Source organism: Cherax quadricarinatus, chromosome 6 (assembly GCF_038502225.1).
Source record: "Cherax quadricarinatus isolate ZL_2023a chromosome 6, ASM3850222v1, whole genome shotgun sequence".
In the NCBI taxonomy this organism is placed as follows: domain Eukaryota; kingdom Metazoa; phylum Arthropoda; class Malacostraca; order Decapoda; family Parastacidae; genus Cherax; species Cherax quadricarinatus.
Window position 1 is genome coordinate 64,715,182 of NC_091297.1, and position 19,664 is coordinate 64,734,845.

A 19,664-nucleotide genomic window follows, 5' to 3' on the forward strand; every position below is an offset into this window, starting at 1 on the left:
TGTTGGATTTGACAAGGATGGCAACCCCGTCGTGGGGATCATAGGGGGACTGTAGAGCAGTATAACCATAATGGCGGATACGTTGAGGGGCTTTGAGGCAGGTACTGTTTAGCAAAACAATATCTGGCCTCTCTGCTTCAAGGAGCTCGGCCAGTAGGTGTCTAATAGTAAAGTAAGAACGAACGTTGAGCTGAATCACTTTAAACATGATTTAATGGTATCGTCATAGCAAAGTTAATGTCGGAGGAGTTTGGATTAAAACCCGTGATAGTGGTGCCATCAGTGGATGCGAGTTTGTAGGTGTTACGGACCCGTTTCCTGGAGGGGGAGGAAGAGATGGATCTGTTTTTATGTTCTTTTGTATGTCTGTCAGAAGTTGGGGCAGGTTTGGGTTTGAGTGGATTTTGTCTGGAGGAGGTGGAGTTGGACCTGGATGAAGTTTTAGTTGTGGTGGAGGAGTGGGCTAAGGTAGATGCAGAGGAAGTGGAAGCTTTGGTAGGGGATGAGGAAGTGGAAGCTATGGTACTGGGTAAGGAAGCGGGAGCTTTATTTGGGGATGAGGAAGTGGGTAAGGAGGTCGGGGGAGGGGTGGTCGTAGCAGCAGCAGTAGGGGTGTTGGTGGGAGGGGTGGAAGTAGTGAAGAGGGGTAGGGGGGGAGGAGAGCTGGTGGGTGTAGGAAGTGGGGGGGTGGGAGAGAGGGAGGAGGTAGAGGTTGTAGGGGGCTTAGAAGAGAAGCAGGAAGGAGGGATAATTAAAGAGGGAAGATTGTTAGCGGACAAGATTAGGTTAAGGACATGTGAGTAGTCTGATTGGTAGGCTTGAGAGATTACCATCGCAGAGTGGGCAGCAGTGGCGAGTTGGCAGTTAGTTTTGTAGTCTAGTGTGGGTGTAGGTGTAGAAGGAGAGGTGATTGTAGTCTGTGTGTTGGTGTTTGAAGTGTGTAGAGTAGGAGGGGTAGACCAAGTGCGTGGGGTAACCCAGGCATTGGGGGTAGGGGTGAAAGGTATTGTAGGAGGGGGAGGTGCAGGGAAGGGGTTGGGGAGGGAGGGAGGTTGGCTTTCTCTGAGGGTGGAGAGAATGTCTTTTCTAGTAGGGCAGGAATTTGCAACTGCAGTGTGTGACCCACCGCAGTTAGAACATTTTAGGGGGAGGTTGCAAGTGTTCCAGAAGTGGCCAGTTGCTGAACATCTGGAGCAGGTTTGTGTGGAAGTGCATGAGATTTTGTCGTGGCCGAATTTGTAGCATTTCAGACATTGTGTGATGGGGTGAAAGTTTGGAGTGAAGAGAGAGTTTGGAGGAATGCGGATGGTCTTGGCAAGGATTCCTTGATTGAAGAGTGAAGAGGCGTCAGAAGGAGTTGAATATCGTATTTTGAGGATGGTAGAGTTTTCAGGTCTATAAATATCGTCAACAGAGACTTTGTTCTTAGTACTAATGTCTTTGATTAAGTCTTCTTTGTCTGTGTCATAGGCAGTCAGGAGAGAATAGTCTACGTGTTTTGCGATCACTGTGCATTTGGCGCGGTGCTCAGGAGTCCAAATAATAGTGAAGCCTGCATTGAGAAGTTTTTGTCTGGTCTCGGTTGAGGTGTACGTTTCATAAGAATGTCTGTCAAGAAGTAGTTTGAATCCAGAGTTGGTTTTAAAGACTTTATACTGAGGAGCGCCAGTGATCTGGTACAGTAAATTTCCAGGACAGATAGTGGCATGATCAGATTTAGAGTATTTGAGGTTAAGCGAGAAAGAATTGGGCTTGGAAGAGGTGGGGGCAGAGTAGGCCTTAGAAGCAGGAGTAGACAGAGTAGAGGCAGATGTTGGCAGTAGAGGAGTGGTAAGGGGAAAGGAGGTGGAAGGCATTGCAGGCATCGTAAATTAGATGTGGGGCCAATCCTGTGAGAAAAATTGGCTAGGCAAGTACGTGTGAAGTAGACACACGTACTTGCCTGGTTATAACTTTAAAGTTTCTTGTGGAGTGCGTCTCTGGAGGCACAGGACACTGAGAAGGTGAGCTGTAGCTTGATGGAGCACTGTATGCCCTGAACTGGCTGTAAGGCGTGCAGACCACACGTACAGGCTGAGGCGTGGAGACTTCAGACAGCAACAGGAGTGCAGAGGGAGGCTTCCTGCCCTTGGGTAGGCAGCCACCGACGCACCAATCCTGATGGTGAAGACGAAGGTCCAGTAACAACCACTCGGTGAAGAGAACAACTCTGGCTGAGAGCGATGAGAGCCAACACTAGCTGAATGGCGAGCAGACTTCACATACAGGCTGAGGCGTGGAGACTTCAGACAACGGCGAGGAGAGGCAACACTGGCTGTATAGCGTGTAGACTACACGTACAGTCTGGAGCGTGGAGGCTACAGATAGCAACAGGAGTGCAGAGGGAGGCTTCCTGCCCTTGGGTAGGCAACCACCGACGCACCAATCCTGAAGGTGAAGACGGAGGTTTAGTAACCACCACTCTGAGGATAGTCACACTCAACACGGGGTAGAGAGGCGAGATCGTTCGTCGATGGAGCTGTGTGTCCAATGAGCAAAGGCAAGAAGACTGGCGGTTATATAGGCGTCAGTGGATAAGGACGGGCAGCAGACGAGGGCATAGTCACTGGTAGGCGGGATTCCCCAGTGGAAGTAGGTCATTCCCAAAGAGATGGGTTAGTTGCAGCAGCCGTGAAGAAGGTCTTGTAGATGTCCTCTGAACCAAGATTCCATGATGTTGCAGTGTCTGACAAGTTGTGCAAGAAAGGTATAAAATACCGACAATATGATAAAGCCACTGGATGGCGAAACGTCTACAATAAAGATATCCAGATGTTGCACATGTGTCTTAACTTTCATATTGTCGGTATTTTATACCTTTCTTGCACAACTTGTCAGACACTGCAACATCATGGAATCTTGGTTCAGAGGACATCTACAAGACCTTCTTCACGGCTGCTGCAACTAACCCATCTCTTTGGGAAGGACCTACTTCCACTGGGAAATCCCGCCTACCAGTGACTATGCCCTCGTCTGCTGCCCGTCCTTATCCACTGACGCCTATATAACCGCCAGTCTTCTTGCCTTTGCTCCAGATTCTCCTCCACCAGGATGCTGTGAACACTTACTCCAAGGCTGAGGGACTGATTACCTCATCTTTTGTATATAGTTCTACTGTCTTCCTATTATGTCTTAGAATCTGTATTGATAAAGCCACTGGAAGGCGAAACGTCTACAATAAAGATATCCAGATGTTGCACATGTGTCTTAACTTTCATATTGTCGGTATTTTATAATTTTCTTGCACAACATAAGAACATAAGAATGGAGGAACACTGTAGAAGGCCTACGGGCCCATGCGAGGCAGGCCCTTATCAAAACAATCTCTGCCTATGATTAGGACGGTTAGACGATGAAGTCATGTGACTCCTGTGTTGTTGTTGGTTGGTTAAGTATCAACCGATACTTAATAGGTACTGTCCTGACGCTAAGATACATCAACCGATACTTAATAGGTACTGCCCTGACGCTTCATAATCGTCAGTACAGACGACGATGAATGAGTCTTTCGTCGAGTGGGAGTCATGGTGAGCAGAAATCTAAAGCCAAGACAGCAGTGCCTTAGTGTGCGCAACAAGGCCAACAGTTATTTTACAGCTCTATACATCACTAGTGAGGCCTCATTTAGATTATGCTGCTCAGTTTTGGTCCCCTTACTACAGGATGGATATAGACTCATTAGAGAACATACAGAGAAGAATGACTAAAATGATTTACTGTGTAAGGAACCTACCGTATGTTAGGTAAGACACATATGCAACAGTTAGGTATCTTTATTTCGAAACGTTTCGCCTACACAGTAGGCTTCTTCAGTCGAGTACAGAAAAGTTGATAGAAGCAGAAGAGACTTGAAGACGATGTAATCAGTCCATCACCCTTAAAGTTTTGAGGTGGTCAGTCCCTCAGTCTGGAGAAGAGCATTCTTCAGTAGTCTGAAACAATATGGAGTTGAAGTGACAGGATGGAGCTTTATATAGCGCCAGGAGGTGAGACGTAGGTCACTTTGGGAGGTGAGGTCCCTCTCAAATCCAGCCGTTCTCACTAGTAGAGGTTGTCGAAGTTGATTTCAGGTCTGTACCAAGATACCCTTGTGTTGCAGTGTCTGACAGATTGAACATTAAAATGGTATAAAATACCGACAGGTTGTTAGGTAAGACACATATGCAACAGTTAGGTATCTTTATTTCGAAACGTTTCGCCTACACAGTAGGCTTCTTCAGTCGAGTACAGAAAAGTTGATAGAAGCAGAAGAGACTTGAAGACGATGTAATCAGTCCATCACCCTTAAAGTTTTGAGGTGGTCAGTCACTCAGTCTGGAGAAGAGCATTGTTCAGTAGTCCATATTGTTTCAGACTACTGAACAATGCTCTTCTCCAGACTGAGGGACAACCTCTACTAGTGAGAACGGCTGGATTTGAGAGGGACCTGACCTCCCAACATCTGCGTTCTTAATTCTACTAGTGACCTACGTCTCACCTCCTGGCGCTATATAAGGCTCCATCCTGTCACTTCAACTCCATATTGTTTCAGACTATGAAACAATGCTCTTCTCCAGACTGAGGGACTGACCACCTCAAAACTTTAAGGGTGATGGACTGATTACATCGTCTTCAAGTCTCTTCTGCTTCTATCAACTTTTCTGTACTCGACTGAAGAAGCCTACTGTGTAGGCGAAACGTTTCGAAATAAAGATACCTAACTGTTGCATATGTGTCTTACCTGCCTAAATGTTGCCTATGTGTCTTATCTACCAACCTGTTGGTATTGTATACCATTTGATAATCAGTCCTAATACAGAGAAAACTAAGAAAACATTTATATATATAGTGGCAGGAGTCAGGTGAGGTGACGTGTGGGTATAGGTGGTAGTAGTAGTAGTAGTAGTAGTAGTAGTAGTAGTAGTAGTAGTAGTAGTAGTAATGGAACTAAGGAGGTGAGGCAAGAAAGGGACCTGCTGGCATCAAGGGGGGATGGGTAATATCCTCTTGCTTAGTAATTTTGAAATACTGTAACTACCGGATTTTTGCTTTATAGTGTTACTGACAGAAATTAGTGCAGCTTCAATGCATTTTCTCCGTCTTAAGTCGTCTTCTTTAACAACTAGTTTACCTTCATTGTTATTAAAGAAGACGACTTAAGACGGAGAAAATGCATTGAAGCTGCACTAATTTCTGTCAGTAACACTATAAAGCAAAAATCCGGTAGTTACAGTATTTCAAAATTATTAAACAAGAGGATATTACCCATCCTGGGAACTGGTGTTACTTGATGCCAGCAGGTCCCTTTCTTGCCTCACCTCCTTAGTTCCACTACTACTACTACTACTACTACTACCACCACCTCTACCCATGCGTCACCTCACCTGTTCCAACCCCTGATTGGGTTGCAATGATTATTATGTATATAAATAATTATCTTTTCATATAATTTTATACTGCTTATATTCACGATAATAGCTAAATCGTGAATATATTGCTTTATAATATTATTTGATGTAGTTATGTTGTTAGGTAGGATGTTACATATTATGTGCTCAGTTCAAGTCTTGATTGTCTAACTACTGTAATTATCGCTTGTGGCTCGTTAGACTGCCGGCTTCTGTTTCCGAGCTGCAGCTGTCCACGGAGCTATCACGTGAACGAGGGGGAGTGTCCTCACCTCGCCTGAAGTATTCAGTCTGGTCCAGACTCTCTTGGTGGTTGGACAGATTGTCTGTCTCATTATTCTTGTTAGTTCTGTAGAACTCTGTTCACAGAACATTGCATAGACTTAGTGATTTTCGACGTTGTACTGAGGTTGTGTGTCGCATAGACACTCTAAACAACTCAGGTCCTGAGCTGTATCTTCTGACCTAACTTGTACTGGTATCTGTGTATTATCACAGTCGGGGATTTTCTTATGCTGAATTTAGATTCAGTAGTATGGGAGTTTTGTGACTTTTGTGGAGGATCTGCTGATGGTCCCTACTTAGTGTCGTTATATTATCTCCTTGTTCCTGATTTTGTGTCGCAGTTGCTTGTTATATTGTTGTTCGGCTTATCAGTCGTTTTAATGTTCAAGCAGACTGTTCTGATTGCCAGTTGGTTAAGAAGTTAGTTTATTTGAGGACTTTGTCAGTCACTTGTTTAAGTCTAGTCGAGTCTTGAGACATAGCGAACTACTTAGAGCACTTACACACATACACAAACTTACTTGTACATATTTGTAATATCTTATTAAATGTTAAAGTACCAGATGGTACTTAAGAATTATAAATGTGATATGTGCTTTCAGCACAATAATATTGTACTCGAGAGACGTGATATTATTTTGATTACTGTGATTAATTTAATTTAGTTTAATTTGATAATATACCTCTAGACTTAATAAATTTATTAAATTTTAATTTATGTAGTTAGTAGCCTACCAGTTGTAATCCTTAAGCACTATTGAATCATACTGAATTCTAATGGATAATTGGACAAGGATACTGACTACTTGTTACGAAAACCCAGTAGCATGCTGGATGCTAGAAGGGCAGTCCTTTCTAGTATTCACTGGAGATCTCTAAGCTTTTAGAAACGCGTTTTTTGTAACAAATGGGGGCCTGTCCGGGAGGCTCTTGATCCAAGGTGTTGGAGAAATTGTACAGTTTGACATACTAGTAACTCTATCATCAAACACTTTGAGTACTTTCCTAATCTGAAGACTTTGAGTTTAGTCTTGTACAACATACCAGGAGGATGTATGTACTTGACTGAGTCTCTTGATCCAAGGAGATGGAAATACTATTATGAGCTCTAGCTCTAAGACAACCAACACTAAAATTCCTATTAGGATTATAGTTTCCCATAATCACTCTCTCGTAGTACATTTATTTTCGTGATGTATGCCAAAGTGAAACAGTTAATTGATACTCTGACTTTATCTGAGTTGAGTACATTAAAACTTCAGACGTGTTGGCAAGTAGCCAAATATCTCGGTGTGACGTATAACAGGAATTACACCGCAGAAACTGTCAGAGCGTTAATTAAAGATATATTGTTTCCTGCTCATACAGAGATGTCTGATTATGATTCAGATTCAGAAAGCCTAGTGTCACAATTAGGAAGTATGACTCAATTTGATGAAGTAGAAGAAAGAGAAACTAAGGCAGAAGTGTCTGAGCCTAGTGTAGCTCAGTTCTTGCTCACTTCTTCCCTCACTGACACATTAGTACAGAGTATAGCTGGTAGTATGACTAAGCCTCACGCTAGTACTGTGTATGCTACACCTGTATCTACTTATCATAGACCAGATCTAGACTCTCTAGGGCCGGTTGAACGAAGTTTCCGACCTAAGGACAGTCCAGAAAGACATGTTAATGTCCCTACTCCTCCATTACCCACTGGTCCTATCTCTCAGGAATAGTTTGAGAGGTTTGAACGCCTCAGTATGTTGCAGACTGCACAAACAGAGGCACAGAGGAAATTGAACGAAGAAGATTTCTAGAGAGAAAATGTTCGTCTGGGAAGACAACAGACTGATAGATCACAGGACACATTTAATGTGCAGAAAGCTGCATCCATGGTTCCTAAGTTTTTTGAAAGTGACTTAGACACCTATTTTGATGTGTTTGAGAACCAGGCACGTGCTATGAACTGGCCACGTAAGCACTGGGCTACCTTGTTGCACACAGCTTTGACAGGAAGAGCTCAAACTTGTACTGCTGCTTTACCATTTGCCAAGTACATTAGTTATGACGCTCTCAAGCAAACTATTCAAGAGACGTATAACTTGTTACCCGTAAGTTATCAAAGCGCATTTCGTAGGTTACAACGACGACAAGATCGAACTTGCGTAGAGTTTGCTCGTGAGAAAAAAGTTGCATTTGAGAGGTGGTGTAGGTCTGCCAAGTGTAACAACTACGACAGCCTTGTTCAGTTGTTACTACATGAAGAGTTTAACAACTGTATGTCTGCTGACATACAAGAATATCTGATCGATCATACTACCTCGGATATTCTGGAAACTGCAGCATTAGCAGACAATTACGAGATTTCTCACAAACTTGTACATACGAAAACACAGAGAAACAAGGTAACTAAAAATTGTCCTAGAAGTTGGCAACCTAAATCAGCTGCTCATGGCCGGCCTGATGTACCTGCTACAGTAACTTCTCGTACCTTTACCAGGAAAACTCACAATCCTGTATCTGTCTCTGTGGCTAGGCAGAAATCTGATATCGAGAAGAAGAAAGTTAAATGTACCTATTGTAACAGAAAAGGACATGCTAGAGAGTATTGCTATAAGTTGGAAAGAGATGCGAGAGACAGTCGTGCGGCTGGTGCCCCCACACAAGTCGTATCCTCTTTAGAGCAACAAAGGCACCAAAATCCTAGTAATACCTCTGATCCTACTGTTTTAGATAATGTTACTCAGGATAGATGACTAGCGTCAGAGAGTGTATCTGACGAAAAGATTCGTTCAGCGATGAGTCCTGACTTTTCGAGAGGTAAAGTAGGATTTGACAAATCACATCTAACTGAGATAATTACTTTCAGAGACACTGGCAGTTATCTCACGTTATTAAGAAAAGATGTACTGACCATAACTGACGATACCTATACCAAGATAGATGTATTGTTAGAAGCCTATGGTGGGGCTGTTATAAAAGTACCTCTGCACAAAGTTTACATTGCAACAAGCTATTATACTGTTATATTTCAGTAGGTATATCCAGTGGTGTATTTCCCATCAGGTCAGTGGACTTGTTGATAGGGAACGATATCCTTCATGCTGGTATATGTAAAGAACCACTTGTGATTGATAATAACACTAATGATAATTATGCCATTGAAGCTTGTAGAGAGAAGCCTATTTTATTTCCTCTCAGCGCAATTACTAGAGCTATGTCAAAGATACAACAACCATCCTTGTCTCCTGTTGAGTTAGTGGATGACAATGATTTGGGCTTGAATATGTTGTTTAGTGACGCTCTGCACACAGGGTTATTAACACCAACTCCCCCAGGTCATCAACCTAGTCAGGACACAACTGACGTTAAATTTCTTACTCGTGATGATTTAATCAAGGATCAGTTTGTTGATCAGTCACTGGAAAGACTGAGAGATATAGCAGTTACTGAGAGTGAAGCAAAGGATCTCGATAATTGTTACTATTATAGTAACGGTGTACTGATGGAGAAAAATACATGTAAGTTGTCAGCTGATAGTGTTTCCACCACAGTCAAGCATCTCGTAGTGTTACCAGTTACATTTCGTGAACAAGCCATTGATTTTGCTCACAATAGTCCCATAGGAGGACATTTGGGTGTCAAGAAGACACTCGGTAAACTGGCAAAACATTTTACTTGGCCAAAGATGAAGGAAACAGTAGCTGATCATGTGCAACGTTGCCACGTGTGTCAAGTGACAGGCAAGCCAGCACACACGCCTCCACCTGCACCTCTCATTCCTATCACCGTGGATGGTGAACCATTCTCACGTCTTATTATTGATTGTGTTGGTCCTTTGCCTAGAACCAAACTAGGAAACCAATACTTATTTACTATTATGGACGCTGCAACACGCTATCCCGAAGCTATTCCTATGAGAAAAATTAATGCTCGTGCTATTGTGAGAGCTCTGATGAAATTTTTCTCCCAGGTTGGATTGCCACGAGAGATACAATCAGATCAGGGATCTAATTTCACTTCTAAGATCTTTCGAGAAGCATTATCCCACCTAGGAATAAAGTCTGTACTTTCAACCAGTTATCATCCACAGTCACAAGGTGCTCTAGAGAGATTTCATCAGACACTGAAGCCCATGATGAGAGCTTATTGTGAACATTTTTCTAGAGACTGGGATGATGGTATACCTTTTCTTCTGTTCGCTATGAGAGAAAGTGAGCAAGAAAGTCTCGGGTTTAGTCCTTTTGAATTAATATTCGGACACCAAGTGCGTGGTCCTCTCGCAGTGTTAAAAGACGTGTGGACAGGAAAATCAAATCCATCATTGAGTACTTCACCTTCATTAATGCAGCAACATTTGACAGCCGCTAGAGAGCTAGCTTCGAAAAACCTAGTTTCAGCCCAAGCTAGAATGAAGCAACATTATGACAAGTGTGCTGTCTCTCGTTCTTTTAAAGCAGGAGATAAGGTGATGGCTCGGAAATTAGTACCAGGTCATGCTCTACAAGCCAGGTATGATGGTCCCGTGGAAGTTGTGAAAAAGCTTAGTGACGTAAATTATTTGGTACGTACGCCTGGGAAAAAGAAATCTAATCATGTGTACCATGTTAACCAGCTTAAGGCATACTACACTAGTCCTCTACCTACTACATCTATTCTTCCTAGGACAGAGGAAGAAAACGTCAGTCTACCTGACATCTCTAGAGGTATAGAGGTGTGTTTAGAAAATTCAGTGACTCTACAGTCACTAGACGATTTTCTTAGTAACCTTGGGATTGACAAAGCTGGTGATATTAAAAACATGATTTTGCATTTCCTTGAATTGTTCAGTGATGTTCCTAAACGTTGTACTCTGGGTTTACATGACGTTGATGTACAGGGAGCATCACCCATTAAGCAATCACCATATAGGATGAGTCCAACAAAGCATAAAGCATTGAGAGAAGAGGTTCATTTTCTGTTATCTCATGGACTTATTGAGCGCAGTAAAAGTCCATGGGCATCTCCCTGTATTTTAGTGCCTAAACCTGACGGTAGTTTCAGGATATGCACTGATTACAGGAAAGTGAACTCTGTCACCTTGCCTGATGGTTATCCTCTACCTCGCATTGACGACCTTATTGACCGTGTGTCAGGAGCCCAGTTTGTCAGCCGTTTAGATCTCTTACAAGGCTACTATCAAGTCCCGCTTACTGAACGTGCTCAAGAAATATCTGCTTTTACTGTTCAAGATGGATTGTTTAACTACCTCGTCACCCCCTTCGGCCTATGTAATGCGGCTTCTTCATTCCAACGTATAATGAATGAGTTGACCCACAACTTAGAAGGAGTAGAAGCCTACCTTGACGACTTAATGGTGTACAGTGACGAGTGGGAACAGCACTTGACACGTCTCAGAGCATTGTTCGAGAGACTGGCGCACTACAACTTCACTGTTAACTTAGCTAAATGTAGTTTTGGTCAAGCCAAGATTACCTATCTAGGCTTTTGTATTGGCCAAGGTGAGGTTGCTCCTATTGAGGCTAAGGTTAGTGCAATTTCTGAATTTCCAGTGCCACAAGATAGGAAGGGAGTACAGAGATTCCTGGGTATGGCAGGATATTATCGCAGGTTCTGTCCAAACTTTTGTCAGATTGCAGCTCCTCTTACTGAGCTTACTAGTAACAAAGTTCAGTTCAACTGGACTAGAGATTGTTCAGACTCGTTCAAAAGGTTGAAGCGCTTGCTATCCTCTGCTCCTGTGTTGAAAAGTCCTAATTTCAATCTTCCCTTCTTTTTACATATAGATGCCAGTGGATATGCAGTGGGCGCTGTGCTGCTCCAACAGTCGACATCCACTGACATTCTCCATCCTATATGTTACTATTCATCTAAGCTTAAACGACACCAGAAAAATTATGCCACTATTGAGAAAGAGGCTCTAGCTCTTGTGGTGTCCTAGGAACATTTTGACGTGTATTTGGGCACTTCCCCATTTAATTTAACGTTTTTTCTGACCACAATCCACTCACTTATATTAACACTATGAAAAGTAAAAACGATAGGATCATGAGGTGGGCCCTCAGAATCCAACCTTATTCTATTAGTATAAAACACGTAAGTGGTCATTGTAATGTAATTGCTGACGCTCTGTCACGTCCTTAATAATTATAATTTACATTAAATTAACGTAATTTTAATGCCCAAATACATTTTGTTACTTGCTATGTCAAATTCAGTAGAGTAACTTAATCCCTCCAGCCCATATTAACTACATATACTCATGTCTAATTATTATATTTATATATTCACAGTAGTGATGTGTATGAGGAGGAGACTTAAGCTGAGTGATGAGTGGGTAGTGTCGTGTGGGCGATGTTACTGCTTGGCGGAAAACTGTCCTGCCACAGACCCCTCCCCCTTCACTACACACCTTAAGCTGTTTCATACTCAGATGTCCATACTGCATAGCATTCCACAATCACTACTGAAGAGTGGAATGCATTCTCCTCTATTATGATCGAGCCTCATTGTGTCAGGCTTGTGTGAAAATTTGTGTGGACTGCCTCCAAGTGAGTTGCCTACCCTAGCAAACTCTGTTGACACCGAGCCCTGAGGTCGGTACCTCAGCCTCACAAGTGGCTTATAGGACAGATTTTCACAAATGATTGATGTTACAAGAAAACCTCGCCTGCATGCACGTATAAAGGACTAACTTACTTGGTGTTGCAGCATATATCCTGATCTTCACTTCTCTAAGCTTAGCCTTAGCCCCTTTGGACTTCCCCTCAGAAACCACGTGCAACCGGGAGCCATAATTCCTGCAATATTCAATCGTAATTAGTGTCCTTCCTGCACCTCAGAAATTCCTATATCCAAGAGGGTATGTATCCCCTATTATAACTGTGCAGACTAAGACACTAGCTTCCAGACTGCTCTGAGACACTGGTACTTACTGGGCATGCACCGCCTGTTGCAACCGGGCCCACAGTAAACTCACTCACTCACAATCTCCCAAGACACTGACCAGAAATCTACGAGATAAAGGTGGAGGTCTTGTCTCACTGTATGGGCCTGACAGAGGAGGTCATCTACGGTACATCGAGGTGCCTCTACCAGATTTCCCCAGGTCTCAGATGTGAAGACACGTGGGGGGCGCTGTCTGCTGATCATGGCACGTGTTGTCCAGGTGGTGTCTGTCTTAAGAAGGACGCTATTGTCTTTTAGACCTGCGCCTCGTCATTCAAGCTAGGGCTGCCAGTTCTCCCTAGCTAACTTATCCTAGTGTTTGCCTACATTATCGGCCTATTACTACCTATGTTAAGGTCTTAGGTCTACATTATTATTATCTACAGTTGCCTTAGTAACCTAATATTAATATACTAACAGTAAAACTACCTACTCCTTCCCTGAAGAATAAATCTATAAATTAAATACATGCCTACCAAGAATCCATCGCCGACCAGAGAGAATGCTTTCATGTTTGGGTTGGGTATAAGGGCCATCCATCTCAGCCATCCTGTACGGCCATGCTGGATCTGTCCTGTGGAACTTTAGGGACCAAATAAATTTCCACATCCTCCCGCCGGCGAAGGTAGGCGCTAAGTCTAGATCAAGTCTGCCTCCCACAGGCCCTCCCAGTGGGCCCTGGACTTGTGCGCCATTTTACGGGTCGTCCGGCCGCTCAGCTCGGTCAGCCTCTGGTCTAATTTCTCATGTCCCAGTCCCACCGTGTGGACCTCGAGAGGTAAAAGCCTGTTGATGGGTCTTATAGTCTCGACACCATTCATTCTCACCTTCACCATTCTCAACCACCCAGCCTTGTCTGGGTGGGTTGACACTACCAGGCCAAGAGGCCAGTATGCCCGGGGCGCCTCGGATTCTACTAGCACCAGGTCCCCTTCACTTAGCATCATCTTATTTGCCTCGGGGTTGGCACTATAGAAATGTTCCCGCAAGGTTGTCAAGTAATCCCTGCGCCACACCTTGTTCCATTTGTCCAGGATGTTCACCAGTCTGTTGTGACTCCTGTGCAGTTCTTCATTGATGGGGGGACCATCTGTCCCATAATAATCCAGCTCCTTGGAAGACTGACTCAAAATTGCGGGGAAGGGCTCAATCCTCCTTCCAAACAGCATGTGATTGGGGGTGAGAGCTTCCTGCTCGTCAATCCCATTTTGTACATAGGTCAGAGGCCTGTTATTAACTCTTGCCTCTATCTCAACTAACACTGTCCTCAGTTCATCAAAGCTCACTCTCCTGCCATGCAAGACCTTCCGAATGCACCTTTTGACTGTGCCCACCATGCGTTCATAGAATCCCCCTTGCCAAGGCGCCCTGGGAGCTATGAACCTCCACTCGCACTCTATTCTCTTCAGGTGTTCTCGTACTTCTCCGTTGTCCCTAAGATTCCTGAAAACTTTATCGGCCGCCCTAAAGCTTGTGCCATTGTCCGAGATAATCAAACGCGGGCACGAGAATCTGGCTGTAAACCTCCTGAACAGCTTCACGAAAGTCTCTGTTGACATATCTTCTGCCAACTCCAAATGCACAGCTCGAGTAGTGGCACAAGTAAACAGGCAGACATATACTTTCTGAGGGCCCACCCTATCGTTTCCTGGGTTCTTCAATGTGATAGCCCCAGCATAGTCTATTCCCACAGTCTCTAAGGGCCTGTCACTATGTACCTGCTCCTGAGGCAGTGGTGGTGGACCTGTGTATGGTAGGGTCCTCCCATCGTACCGCCGGCAGACCGTGCAACTCTTTAGCACCCTTTTGACGGCAGCTCGACCCTTCAGTACCCAGTAATTCTGATGTAGGCAGGTGAGGGTATCTCCAAACCCCCCATGTAAGGTCCTCTGATGGGCATCTTGTATCAAGAGCTCTGTCGCCCATCCCTCCTTTCCCAGTAGCACGGGATGTTTGGCCCCATAGCCGAGCTCAGAGTTTTGTATTCTTCCCCTGCATCTTATTAGCCCCGCATGATCTAGGAACAATCCCAATGAGTGAACCAATTAACTGTTCCCTGAGTCGTCGTCGTTGGTCACGCGTCCTGACGCCATAACCTGCTGCCTGGTCGCAAGTACTTCCAGCACTCCTGGAAACCTCTCCCATTGGTACTGCCTTATCCAATATTCTCTGGGACCCACGAGAGACAACTGTCGACCTTGGCTTACCTTGTCATGCAGGTTCCTCACAAATCGAAATACCATTTCCGTGACTCCTATAAGTTTCCTCCAAGAGGAGTAGCGCCTGGGGTCAAATAATTTAGTGTCGGGTTCCCCCGCAAAGTGTACTACGCTGCTGGTTGTCTCCCCGAATTTCTGCTCCGGCCAGCAATCCCTTGCCGGTAACCAGTCTGGGCCTTTGAACCAAATCTCGCTTTTACTCAGCTTTTTGTGTGTCACCCCTCGACTTACCAGGTCGGCTGGGTTTTGATCTGTAGGTACATACAGAATTGTTGACATTGACTGCAGTTCCCGTATCTCCTTTACCCGATTCCTGACACAGGGGAGCTTAGACCTGTCGTTCTGGACCCACTGTAAGGCCACCTCCGAGTCTGTCCATACATAGGTGTGTCTCACCCTCTGATTACTCAACACCTCCTCTACGTACTTACCCAGTCTTGCTCCCAGCAACATCGCCGTGAGCTCTAGCTTCAGGATCGAGCAATCCTTCAGGATTGCTCGATTGCACGACTGGTGACCAGATTGACTTGGTCCCCGGCCACCAAATATGCTACTGCCCCATAGACCCTGGAGGAGGCATCACAGAAGACGTGCAAGTCATAATCCCGCCCGGTGCACCCGATGGACCTGGGGAATGTGAACTCATGCAATTCCGCTAGGTCTTTGCTAACCAGATCCCACTCCTGGCAGACTGTTTCTGGCAGTGGGTCGTCCCAACCTAGGTTCAGCTCCCAGGTCTGTTGCACTAGCATCCTCCCTCGAATGGTGATGGGTGTCAACAAACCCAAAGGATCGAAGGCAGTCTGTACTTTGCTCAGCAAAGACCTCCTGGTCAGCTTCCCTTCCCCATCAGGTTTCCTCTTTAGCCTAAGTCTGTCTTCCTCGATTTCCCACTCCAGTCCCAACACCGATGTTACCTCAGGTACTGAGTAGCCAGCATAGTCACGTTCCACCGTGCCCCGCAACGTTGGATTGTTTGTCACCCATTCTCTCAATGGCATGTTAGCCGAGAGCATCTCCTGATTAGACTCTCGGTAAATGTCCATCAACAGCCTTTCATCTGAGGTGGTACCTTGCATGTTGTCTACATAAAATAGGGTCTTCAGTAATTCTTTAAGCGGGCTGTTACAGTTCACAAGGTGGTAGTCTATGGTAGCCTGTAATAAGAATGGTGAACTAGTGGCACCAAACAACACTGCCCTGAATCTGTAGGTATCATACCCTTGCTTGGGCACCTCCCTGATAGCCAACCACAAGAACCTTGTGTAGTCCCTGTCTTGTGGCTGCAACCCAATACGTAGGAAGGCTTTGCTAATGTCTGCCGCATAGGCGTACTGTTCTGTCCTGAATCTCAACAACACATCTGCTAATTTCTGCGTCAGGGAGGGCCCTGTGAGCAGACAGTCGTTCAACGATGGCTCTCGGGGACTCGCCTGCGAGCTGCAGTTGAAGACCACTCTGATGGGAGTGGTTACCGACTCCTTGGTGACTGCCATGTGTGGAAGATAATGGGTGTTTTCCCCAGGGCTGGCATTGGGCACTTTCTCAATGAACCCAAGGGCCAGCTGTTCCTTAATAATATCATCATATTTCCCCACCAGACCCTTCTTGGTCAGGCTGTTCACCAATGAATTCAACTGACCCCGTGCCTTCTTGAAATTAGTGGGCAGCGTTGGGTGTCCCGGTTTCCATGGGAGTCGCACCCAGTACTGTCCGTCCCTGAACTGCACATGGTTCAAGTAATCTCGATACATCTCTTCGTGTTCGGGGGGCGGCTGGTCACCTTTATTCCCTACTACATCCAGGTCCCATAGTTTATGGACCGGCTCACTGTCGGATATGCCTACTTGCGTCTCTGACAGACCTTCGTGCACACCAATCCGCATCACCAGTACAGCCTCAGTTGCTGTAATACCAGAACCCTCCTTTCCCGGGGTCGCAGCGAAGTGAGCTGGTACTCTGCCTCCTACGATGTACCCTGCTGGAGTCCTGTACAGGCCAACCCCCTCCTTGATAACCCTTCTCGTAGACACGAACTCGTCTATGTAATCCTCTCCTACCAAGATTCCTACATTACTAACATTGTCTGTAGCAATGTCTGGTTCCGCTAGCTTCACACCCAACTCCCTCAAACGTTTGACTGTTGCAGCCAGTCCCATAGTGGTAATGATATTGGGCAGCCTCTTCACTATCAAGGCTGAAATTTCCCGTCGATGCCCGGCTAACCTGACCGTCACATTGACTACTGGATAAGACCTGCGTGGGACTTCCCCACCAAACCCTTCCACCTTCATGTCAACTTTACCAACTGTCTCCAGCTACAATCTAGTTGCTAGACTCTCCACTATGAAGGATCTCTGTGCCCCACTGTCGAAGAACAAACAGGTCATTTCAGAATTCTTCCCGTTCGCAACCACCGCCATTATGGTGGGCAAGGCCACCGAACCTTGAAACTGCTCACCAGAACAAATTCTCGGTGCCGTACTCGCCACACTCATCACTACTTCAGACTTGTTCTTGCTCTCCGCCCTTTCTCGCGGTTTGCTCTCCTTAACTTGTGCTAATCTGGCGTCATTAGAACACAGTGCACTGTGGTGCTTACCCTTCCAGCAGCCCCCGACACTCCCTGAGTTGGGCATTACAGTCCCTGGCAAAATGTTCTCCACAACACTTGAAACAAAGTCTCAACTCCCTTAGTCGTTGAACCCTTTGGTTATAGGTGGTGAAGCTTGAACACCCTGAACTAGCATGTTCTTCTTCACAAAACACGCACCGTCTCTTACTGGCAGCCTGAATGACTTCTCCCTTGGCTCTGGGGGTGGAGGACTTGTCGTGGGCATAATATGAGCCAACCCTAGTAGGAGGTGGTTTAGCTTTATCTCTCGAGTATCTGGAGGGGTTGATCGATTCCACCTTGGTCGGCAATTTCTCCCCCCGACCTATGCTCAGGTGAGACACGAGATCTCCCAACCCCTCAACGATCTGTTGTATTGTGAACCGGTTCGTCCGATATTTTAAGTGCAGCTCATGCACTGTAGTGCCAGCCAGTTTCCTCTGAATCATCTGACTGATGAACCATTCTGACTTACCCCAATCATGTAAATCTTTAAGACTATTCGTCAAACTCATAACTTCCATTTGGAACTTCTCTAGGCTCTGACAGTCATGGCGACAAGCCTCTAGATCCAACAACCGATAAAGTATAGCTACCTTTATCTCCTCAGTGTTGCCAAACGTGTCCTTTAATTGGTCTTTGGCATGTTGGTAATTAGTGTCGGTGGTTTGGTAATGCCAGACCAAGTCCAAGGCTTTACCCTTGAGCTGTGAACGTAAATATTGTAACTTGACGGCATCTGACAAATCATCTCTGTCATCTATCTGGGCTTTAAACTGATCCCAGAAAGCAATGTACTCTGTTAAGGTTCCGTCAAACGTTGGTAAATTCAACTGGGGCAATCTGGGCAACACATTAACAGGCGTGCTGTTGTTCGTGTTCCTTGAAACATTTGCTGCCCCTGCTGTACCGACCTTCAAAGTCTTTATTAACTGCCTGCAGAGTCTCATCTCTGCTTTACACTCTGCCCTTCGTTCGTCATAGTCCGTCCGTGCTACTTCGACTGTATATTCAGACTCACCTGTAGTATAGGCCTCTGTCTCATAAAGGATAAATGATCTCTCAAAGGCCTCTAGTCTTTGCTCCAAAGGTTTCAGGCAACTCTCTAGTTCCACCCAGTCTACGTCTTGGTCTTGCCTGACCGTACTACACTCCTCACATGCTTTGCTCAGGCGCCCCTTATAGGCTCCCATAGACTGCTTTAATTGACTTAGAGCTGGGACAGCTGGTACTGCATCTTCACCTACCATAGTTGCGGTTTAGTTAAGATCACGGTACTAATTTGTACTTCAATTAGCCCACCTCACAGCACGAACGGTATTAGGCAAGAATGAACGAGTCTCAAGGCTTCTCAACAAGCTTGACAACTCCCTTTATATTATTGACTCTACTCTGAATCAAAAATGTACACTGTTAGCTCTCAAATCCAAATTGAAATGTGTATCAATGTGAAAGCTTAACCTAGCACTTTCCTGTACAATGCCAGCAAATAATTACAAGACTTAACCTAGTCTCAGGTACAATTCACAAATCCCACATTAACATGAATCAAAGACAATGAAAATCACACAATAAAAGTGCAGTATACAAATTAAAATCACTTGGTTAACACAAATAAATTCAACAAATCAACTTGTGAAACAGTAAATGAATAATGTATGTGTAAACAGCTTGGCCTAACTGTGCCCAGCTTACTCAGTCTAGCATGGATGGTTGGATAAGGTAAATCCTAACCTAACTAGTGTGCTATAACTTAAACCTGGCTTTGGCAATATAAACACAAACTCCCTGTAAATAATAACTAGGTTAAATCTGTCCTAGCTACTATAACTGTTGTAAATATTGCACAAGCCTAGCCTAACTGTGGCTACCTTGCAAATCCACTGTAAGTAATTAACACACAAGTCTCCTACTCTGGATTACTTGTAATCACTGTAAATAATTAAATTCACAAGCATCTCTAGCCTACCTGACCTGCCTGTAAATTACTGCAAATAACAACTTCTATGTATAGTCAGCTTGGCCTATCCTCTGTGTAACTTTGGGCCTAGGGTGCTAACTTAACCTAACTCTGTTAAACTGGTTCCTAACTGTGGCCTAGCTATGATAGCTTAAACTAGCTATTCCACATCCGGTTCGAAGGACCACTTTTGTGAAAATTTGTGTGGACTGCCTCCAAGTGAGTCGCCT